Source organism: Vipera ursinii, assembly GCF_947247035.1.
Source record: "Vipera ursinii genome assembly, chromosome: 1".
NCBI classification, from domain to species: Eukaryota; Metazoa; Chordata; class Lepidosauria; order Squamata; family Viperidae; genus Vipera; species Vipera ursinii.
This window is the reverse complement of record NC_139512.1, coordinates 341,457,588-341,467,676: the sequence shown is the minus strand read 5'-3', so window position 1 is coordinate 341,467,676 and position 10,089 is coordinate 341,457,588.

The window sequence follows — 10,089 nt, the reverse complement described above, 5'->3', positions numbered from 1 at the left end:
GCGCTAGTGCCGGTGGGATGCTCTGGGTGGCAGTAATGCCGGTGGGACGCTTGGGGGTGGGGCGGCGCTGGTGGGACGCTATGGGTGGCACTAGTGCCGGTGGGACACTTGGGGTGGTGCTAGCACTGGCGGGATGCTCAGGGCAGCGTTAACATGGGTGTGTGTGTGTGGGGGGGGGTGAGTGGCCATCCCTTCATGCGGCCCAGTGGCCAAGCAGCCTTTTCCAGCACTGGATTGCGGAAGACCCACTTAGTTAAGGATGTATTCTAAGGGGGTGTGCTGCCCTAATATGTATCAGAAACCAATACAAAAAAGGCATATTTTGTAATATGCAAGTGACTTAAAAGAGAACTCCATTATTTTGGGTTGCTGCAGAGAAGGTTCTGTTTATTTCTAGATGGACAGTTTTATTTAAGAGTCATCCCTTGCTTTGCCTAAGGCGGTGATGGTGACTCTTGGCCTCGGCATGTCATAAATCCAGAAGATGGCTAACTTGACTCAGCTGGTGTGTCAACCCAGCTACTCCAAACAAAGAGGCAATTTTCTATCCTCACTTCCCCATCTAGGCCACCCTGAACAGCACCACTCAGCAGTCCCGAGACTGGGCCTGAAATAGAGGCCTGGGCTTCAATTTCAACCCTACCACCGCTGCTGGCACTCAGAAAGCACACCTTGTGCGAGCCTTGGGGAATGGCATGATTGCCCCAAGGGCTTAAGGCTCCTCAGGATCTGCCACACTCTGCTAACCTGCAGGTGGTCTTCCTCTTTCTGTGGCCTACCTGAGGCTGCTCTGGATCACACAAGGCCTCTATTTTTGAAGCAGAGAACGTTTTTCCATTGTCTCTATAGCTTCCGAAATCTACACAAAAGCACACCCTGTTTTTGCACAATTTTTGGAGGTTCCCGAAGCTTCAACGAGAGCATAGCCTTCTTGCATAACGTCCTGAAGTCAAACAAGGCCACATCCCATCCTTGTATGGTCTCCACAACCTTCCGAAAATCACGTGCATACTCTTGACAATAGTTGTTGGGTGTTGCTGAATGCTGGCATGTCACCCAAAATACGGCGTGTCACCTTTGACACACATGCCATAGGTTGACCATTGCGGGCCTAAGGTTTATATATGAGAGGGATCTTAGAATCCTGGTGGACAATCACTTCAATATGAGCCAGCAGTGTGCTGCAGCTGCCAAAAAAGCCAACACAGTGCTAGACTGCATTAACAGGGATAGAATCAAGATCACGTGAAGTATTAATAACCACTTTACAATGCCTTGGTAAGGTCACACTTGGAATACTACATTCAGTTTTGGTCACCATGATGTAAAAAGATGTTGAGACTCTAGAAAGAGTACAGAGAAAAGCAACAAAGATGATTAGGGGACTGGAGGCTAAAACATAAAAGGAACGGTTGCTGGAATTGGGTAAGTCTAGTTTAATGACGAGAAGGACGAAGGGGGACATGATAGCAGTATTCCAATATCTCGGGCTGCCACAAAGAAGAATGAGTCAAGCTATTCTCCAAAGCACCTGAAGGCAGGACAAGAAGTAATGGATGGAAACTAATCAAGGAGAGAAGCAACCTAGAACTAAGGAGAAATTTCCTGACAGAACAATTAACCAGTGGAGCAACCTGCCTCCAGAAACTGTAAGTTTTTAAGAAGAGACTGGACAGCCATTTGTCTGAAATGGTATAGGGTTACCTGCCTCAGCAGGGGATCATCTCCAAGGTCCCTTCCAACTGTATTATTATTATATTAATGTTGGATGAGAAATTAAACTTTAAAACTTCTCAATTCCATGAGGAGAGTTTTAATCAACTATTATAAATGACACAGGAAACTTCTTGAGTGTCATGCAAACAGAAGCTCACGTTACCTCTATATCATTCTATAGTGCAAGAAGGAGAACAGTGGATTTACATAGGTTGTCCTCGTTTAAAGACCACAATTGGGACCAGCAATTATTAAGTGAAGTGGTCACTAAATGAAATATAGTGAGTCTTCTCATGATCTTCGGCTTTTCTCTGCTCCACAGACCTGTGAAGGTCATAAATGCAAAGACAGGTTGTAAAGTTACATTCTGATCACTCCTAACTGCAAATGGTCTTTGTATGTAGCAGTCATTAAATGAGGACTATGTATATTACAGTAACAGAAAACTAATAGGAAGAACAATTTAATATTGAGGGCAATTGCCTACAGACATGGGGGTTCCCTTTTATTGGATACTTCTCGAGGTTTTAGATTTCTGCATTGAGTGGGAGGTTGGACTCAAAAGCTTGAGCGATTCCTTCCAATTCTATATTTTATGACCTATTTTCATTTTGCGAGTCAGTTTGATGTAAAGATTAAAGCATTCAAAAAATGAAGAGACTTGAGTTCTAATCCTGATTTTAGGGTTTTTTTGAGGCAGTCACTCTCCCAGTCCTGAGGAGAGAGCAAGGGCAAACGATCTCTGAAAATGTTGCAAAAAAACTCCGATTGTTATTATATTATATATATATATATATAAGGATATTTGTTTTCTGAGGTTTTCGCGGGTGTCTGTATGTGGACCTTTGGTCATTCGGGTTTTTTCCCGTGTAGAAATGAAGGTGTAGGCGCAACGTTTCGACGGAATCCCATCCGTCATCATCAGGCTGGTGGCTTCTGCTTCCTTCTTCTGGGAGAAGCATGTGGTAGTGGCTGTTTGTTCCTCTTTTTTAAACTGCCAGAGGGGGTGTGTTCTGTAGGTGGAGGTGTGCTCTGATTGGGTGGAGGATTAAGTGTGTTCTGATTGGGTGGGAGTGTGTTTTGAGTGGTGGGTGTGTTCTGATTGGGTGGGGGTGTGTTTTGAGTGGATGGGCTGGTCTCAGCTGCCAGCCTTAGACCTGAGCTGGTGAGTTGTGCTGCTTTTGTTCGGCTTCGTGTTTGTGGTGGTGCACTCAAAACACACTCCCACCCAATCAGAACACACTTAATCCCCCACCCAATCAGAGCACACCTCCACCCACAGAACACACACCCTCTGGCAGTTTAAAAAAGAGGAACAAACAGCCACTACCACATGCTTCTCCCAGAAGAAGGAAGCAGAAGCCACCAGCCTGATGATGACGGATGGGATTCCGTCGAAACGTTGCGCCTACACCTTCATTTCTACGCGGGAAAAAACCCGAATGACCAAAGGTCCATATATAAGGATATATATATATATATATATATAATATATATATATAAGGTAAAGGTAAAGGTTCCCCCGCACATGCATGCTATATGTTATTAGTAATTGTTATCATTTTTAATATTAAAACATTACAAAGGAAGAATAATAAGACATAGGTAAGCTTTCATGGAATCATGAGATGGATGAAATGTTCATACCAGTAATCTTAAACTTGGAATCCAGTAGGGGGCACCAAAGGAATGTGACAAGTTTTATTTTCTAGTTATTGTTTTATCTAATGAAATTTCATACAGGTTTTATGAAATGTTTAGCTTTATGAAATGTTTTATGAAATGTTTAGTTTTATAATTTCAATGTGATTTTATATGTTGTTTTAACCTTTAATTGGGAGTCATCCTGAGCTGGATGGGTGGCTATATAAATGTTTTAAATTAATTAATTAAAAGCGTAATAATTAGAACATCACAAAAAGGTTGTAAAACTGTAGCAACCTATTTAAAATGGGCAGGGTGGAGAAAACAGCTTTTCTGATTCATACAACACCTCCTCTACAGATTGGATGATGACTTTTTTTGACTATCTGATGCAAATTTACCAACATGATTCTCTGGTACAATACAGGCATTTCCACAAACTTGAAGCAGATTTTTTTCCTCTTATAAAAAGGTAAAAGCCCCGACTCCACTGAGCCCCCAACTAGCCTGTCCCATTTCAGCCTCCTATTTATTTATTTATTTATTTATTTTTGGGACTTATATGCCGCCCTATCTCCCGAAGGACTCAGGGCAGCTAACAACAATAAAATACAACGATACAAAATTTAAAAAGAATTAAATTAACAGTCCCAATAAAATAAATTACAATTGAAGTTAAAAATTAAAAAAAAACATTTTTAAAATCCCTGTCGTCAGTCCAGGTCAGCCTGATGGAAAAGAAGTGTTTTAAGGCCGCGGCGAAAGGACTGGAGATCCGGGGCCATCCAGAGCTCAAGGGGAAGTTGGTTCCATAGGGCTGGTGCTCCCACAGAGAAGGCCCTCCCCCTGGGGGTCGCCAGCCGACATTGTCTAGCCGATGGCACCCTGAGGAGGCCCTCTCTGTGTGAGCATACTGGGCGATGGGAGATCGTTCCCGGCAGCAGACGGTCCTGCAAATATCCCGGGCCTAAGCCATGTAGGGCTTTAAAGGTAAGTACCAGTACCTTAAATCTCACCTGGAGGACAACCGGTAACCAATGCAGCTCACACAGGAGGGGTGTAATATGGGAGTATCGGGATGTACCCATCACTACCTGCGTGGCCGCATTCTGCACCAGCTGGAGCCTTTGGGTGGTCTTCAAGGGCAGCCCCATGTAGAGAACATTGCAGTAATCTACATGGGAGGTAACAAGTGTGTGAGTGACCGTACGTAGGGCATCTCGGTCCAGATAGGGGCGCAACTGGCGCACCAGGCGAACCTGGGCAAATGCCCCCCTGGCCACGACTCCAATATGATCTTCAAAACTGAGTCATGAATCCAGGAGGATGCCTAAATTGCGTGCCCTATCAACGGGAGGTAACACCTCTCCTCCCATAACCAAAGATGGAACCTCTTGGACTAAACGAGATGCCGGTACGTAAAGCCACTCAGTCTTGGCCGGGTTGAGCCGGAGCCTGTTCTTCCCCATCCAAATCCGTACCGCTTCCAGGCAATGGGACATCACGTCGAGGGCATCACTGGGTTGGTTCAGGGTGGAGATGAAAAGCTGGGTATCATCAGCATATTGATGATACCTCACCCCGAAACCACAGATGATCTCACCCAGCGGCTTCATATAGATGTTGAACAGGAGGGGCGAGAGTACCCACCCCTGAGGCACCCCACAACTAAGGGGCCTAGAGGCCGACCTCTGCCCCCCCTGCCAACACCGTCTGCGAATGGCCCAAAAGGTAGGAGAACTACCGTAAAATGGTGCCTCCCAGTCCCAACCCCTCAAGGCCTCGCAGCAAGATACCATGGTCAATGGTATCAAAAGCCGCTGAGAGATCTAATAGGACCAGGACAGAGGAATAACCCCTATCTCAGGCCCGCCAGCGCGACCAATGCCATCTCCATGCTGTACCCGGGCCTGAAACCAATGCCAATCCAGTCCCTGGGTTTATTTGATGTAAAATACTTTTCCTAATCTCAAAATATTTTACAAAAGCCTACAGGTTCCCTGTGCTCATTGCATGTTTGTGTGAGTGTGTGCTTGCATGCACACATGGGTGCCTTCAAGTCTGGAATGATATGTAAGTCACAATAACATTATTTTTATTCCAATTTTTTTAAAACAAAAATGTTGCAGAATGCGAAAAACAATGGCGAGTCTTTAGTCTCCAGAAATGAGTGAATTACTCACTGATGACATAGATGTCAGGAGCAATGCCCGGGTCTCTCATTTCAGTCACAGCTCAGCCAGTACTTTAATTTTAAGCACTTTATTAGCATTTCCATCTCTGTCCCCCTTCCCATTTCATTTCTTGGAGTACAAAAGTTTGCAACCCCAACCTTCAGATGCACACAACTGCAACCCTAACCTTTTCGTGGTACATATTTTCAGTGTAGTGGCCCTTGGGTGGCTGGATAATTTACTGTTTCTCTCCTGGGAATTCTTAAGCATTGCTCCCAACAAGTTTTTGGCACAAGGTTGACATACACTGTCATGCCTTCTGTTTCTGTGGTGGAGTTGGGGGTTATGAGTTTCACATTGAACATAACACAAAATACCAACACAGGAGAAGCATGGATTTATAATAATAGTCATGGTAATAATAATAATAATAAAGTTGGAAGGGATCTTGAAGGTCACCTAGTCCAACCCCCTGCTCAGGCAGGAAACCCTATACCATTTCGGACGAATGGCTGTCCAGTCTCTTCTTAAAAACTTCCAGTGTTGGAGCATTCACAGCTTCTGGAGGCAGGTTGTTCCACTGGTTAATTGTTCTGTCAGGAAATTTCTCCTCGAGTGCAAAGTAGCATTAAGATATGGCAAGGGAATTCTCAGCACTGTGGGATCTTGTAAACCCTTAGAATAAGTAAAGCTCTGCAACCTCACTAACTGATAGCTTGATGACAGCTTAAGAATATAAAATAATGGAATCCTTCAAATATGCAAAGTCCATTTTAAAATCGAAAGGGAACAACAGCAAATCCCATCACTTCAAAGGAATCCTATTCAAAGGTGTCAAATAATGTTTTCCACACCAAGTCAGCCAGGAATGATCAAAGTCTGTAGAAACGAGTCACCAAAGTCAGAACTGATTAAATTGCCCACCAGACTGTCTAAGCTTCCTTATGAAACTGAACAACTATAGAAATGCAGCAGGAAACTCCTGACAATGATAGGATTAGGAAGATTTTGCTATCTTGTACTAAATTAGAACAAATGTCATCTTGTATAGTACCAAAAAAGACAAATGTAATCAACCAAATGTAAACACTAACCTTGTGAAAGAAATTGCATAGATTGACATGTTGTAAACAATGAAGAAACGTTTTGTATGAAGGTTTGAGCTAACTTTTTGTTCAGGGCGGTTGATTTGGACCTCTGTCCTAAGTGTGAAGCACTTTATTTCTGCAGAAATAAACAACTAAAAGTAGCCTTTCTCATTCCAGCATGACTTATTGGCCATTTGCTTTACTGGAACACTCTGAGGAGGGGTGGTGGTGGTGGAAGAATTACAATTGCTGGTATGCAGAAGACGAAGGGGACAAACCTCAAAGAAGCAGGGGCAACCCACATGTTATTTGGCTGGAGATGGCTTGAGTTTATTACCTTCAGGATCACCTGTACCAGGGGGAGTCTGTCCAATACGGTATAATTGAAAGGAGAGCTAGAGGTATCGTCTCTTTGAGAGACAAAGAAGGCAGGGCCCCCAGAATGGCCTTATCAATAGCAACACCATAGTTTTTTGTGGTATTCTACCCTCCCCAATGAAGGGACGCGGTGGCTCAGTGGGTTAGGACGCTGAGCTTGTCGATCAGAAGATCGGCAGTTTGGCGGGTCGAATCCCGAGTGCCGCGTAACAGAGTGAGCGCCTGTTACTCGTCCCTGCTCCTGCCAACCTAGCAGTTCGAAAGCACGTAAAAATGCAAGTAGAAAAATAGGGACCACTACGGTGGGAAGGTAACAGCGTTCCGTGCGCCTTTGGCGTCTAGTCATGCCGGCCACATGACCACGGAGACGTCCTCGGACAAGCGCTGGCTCTTCGGCTTGGAAACGGAGATGAGCACCGGCCCCTAGAGTCGGAAACGACTAGCACGCATGTGCGGGGGAACCTTTACCTTTACCCTCCCCAATATCAGTCTTTCATGGGATCTTCAGGGGGGCTGTGAGTTCTAATCCTGCCTTAGGCACAAAGTGAACTAGGTGACTTTGGACCAGTCACTCTCTTTCTCACTCCTGGGAAGAAAGCAATGGCAAACTTTTTCTGAAAACACTGAAAAATGCAGACTTGACAATGTAGTCACCAGGAGCCAAGACTTTGTGTAGGTGACACAAAGTCACCTACAATCCAGTGAAAAGGCGGCACGTAAATTTTTATAAGTGAATATCTCACTATAAACGTCTCAGTACCCTGCAAATTATAGTATATACACTTCAACATTGGCTATGATGTCTACAAATTATGGAATTATGGAAATGTAGCTCTGAAAGCTCATCTAGTCCAGTATAGCATGGGATCCAGCTCACAGATGACCATTTAGCCTCTGTTTGAAAGATCTCCTGAGGAAAACTCCACCATATGGGAGCTTCTTCCAATGGCCAATAGCAAGTATAGCTAGAATGTTCCTTCTGACAGCTGTTAGTTCTAGTCCTGCTCTCTCAGTCTATAAGGTATGAATCCACTTCGTCTTTTATATATCGGCCTTTCAAATAGTTGAACACTGCTGTCCCATCTTCCTTCAGTTGTCTCTTTTGCAAGCCAAACAGAGATTCTTTAGCTGTTTCTTGGAGGGCTTGTTTCTAAACCCTTCATCATATTGGCAGCACTCCGCTGAACTTAATTTGTCACTGTCTATTTTGAATTGTGATGCCCAGAAATGGGCATAATGTGCCAAATGGAATGTGACCATGGCAGATAAATGGAAGTATTATTTCCCATTAACTGGACTCTGTGTTCCTGTGAAAGTACCCCAACACAGCATTTGCCTTTTTACTGTTACATTACATTCCTGGCTCACATTTAGCTTCTGGTCAACAAGAACACCTAGATCTTGTTCACTTGTACTATTGTAAAGCCAGATCTCCCCCAAGCTAAATTTTGCCCTATTTTTTCCTGTCCAGAAGTAGTACTTTACGTTTCTCTTGATTAAGTTCCATTCTATTTATTTCAGCTCACTCTTCAAGCCTGTCTAGTTCTTTTTGAATCATCTTTCTGCTTTAGAGCTAATCCTTGCTTACTGCCTTGTTTAGCAACCATTGTGTTACTATGGTGTTAAAAAACACAGCTTTGTGACCAATCCTTGCATTTTGATCATCATGGTTCCTGTGGTCATGTGATCACCATTTGTCTGTTTCCAAAGTGGCTTGCAACTAAATTAAATGTAGGATGAGGACGTAAAATTGCAAATAGCAGTCACTTGAATGACTTTCTTGAATGACTGAGGTGACTTCTTTAATGACAGAATGGGAAGTGACCTCATAAGTCTATTGCTCTCACATGATTGCCTGTTTAGTGACCTCAGTTCTTAGCAATGGAATTGCCGGTGCCAATTATAGTTGTTAAGTGAGGAATACCTGTAAAATAACAACTTCCCCTCCCAACAATGTGTTATCTGCAAGCTTGATATGTCCCTCCAAGTCCTTCAGTCATGTTATGGTAACTCTGCTGAACCCACAACCTAGATACAGTTGTGTGGCATTTGACTCTTTCCAGGCTGAAATGGAGCTATTAATGAGCAGTGTTTGGATGTGGTCATTCACCCAGTTGTGAGTTCATCTAACATTAGTACCATCCAGCCTGTTTGTTACCATTTTATTACAGAGATTATCAAGATAGACTGTATAAAAAGCTTTGCTGAATTCCAGGTACCATATATCTACACCAGGGTTCTTCAAACTTGGCCCTTTTATGACTTGTGGACTTCAACTCCCAGAATTCCTCAGCCAGTGCGTCTGGCTGAGGAATTCTGGGAATTGAAGTCTACAAGTCATAAAAGGGCCAAGTTTGAAGACCCCTGATCTACACAGTGTTTCTCAACCTCTGCAATTTTAGGACATGTAAACTTCAATTCCCAAAATTCTCCAGCCAGGATGTACTTTGAAGAATTCTGGGAATTCAAGTCCACACATCTTAAAGTTGCTGAGGATGAGAAACACTGGTTTACAGTATTCTGATCTACTAAACTAGTAACTCGATTAAAAAAAAAAGAGGTAAGGTTAGTTTGGCAGAATTGATTGGCTACAAACTATACCAAATCCTGTTAATTGTGGCATTCTAATGCCTCCTTAAGTAACACCAGCTGCCTGCAATTAGTGCAGGTTCGAGTCCCACCAGGCTCAAGGTTGACTCAGCCTTCCATCCTTCCGAGGTAGGTAAAATGAGGACCCAGATTGTTGGGGGCAATTAAGCTGACTTTGTAATAATGCCGCTGGGGGTGTGTGAAAGCCCTAATAAGCAGGCATATACATAGAATGAAGGCTACTGCTAAGCTTGTAAGCCGCCCTGAGTCTTCGGAGAAGGGCGGGATATAAATGGAATTAAAAAAAAAAAGTGCTGACAAACATGCTGTTAAACAACCAGCTGAAGACTTTTGCCCATGACACGCACCAAAGTGACAGTTTTGTGGTTTCCTAAGTGCTCTGTTACAACTACAAGAACATTTGTTCTCTCTGATCTTCTAGAAAGTTGAAGTGTAATCCATTTAGACGACAACGACACAGGTACTATACAAGTAAAAGG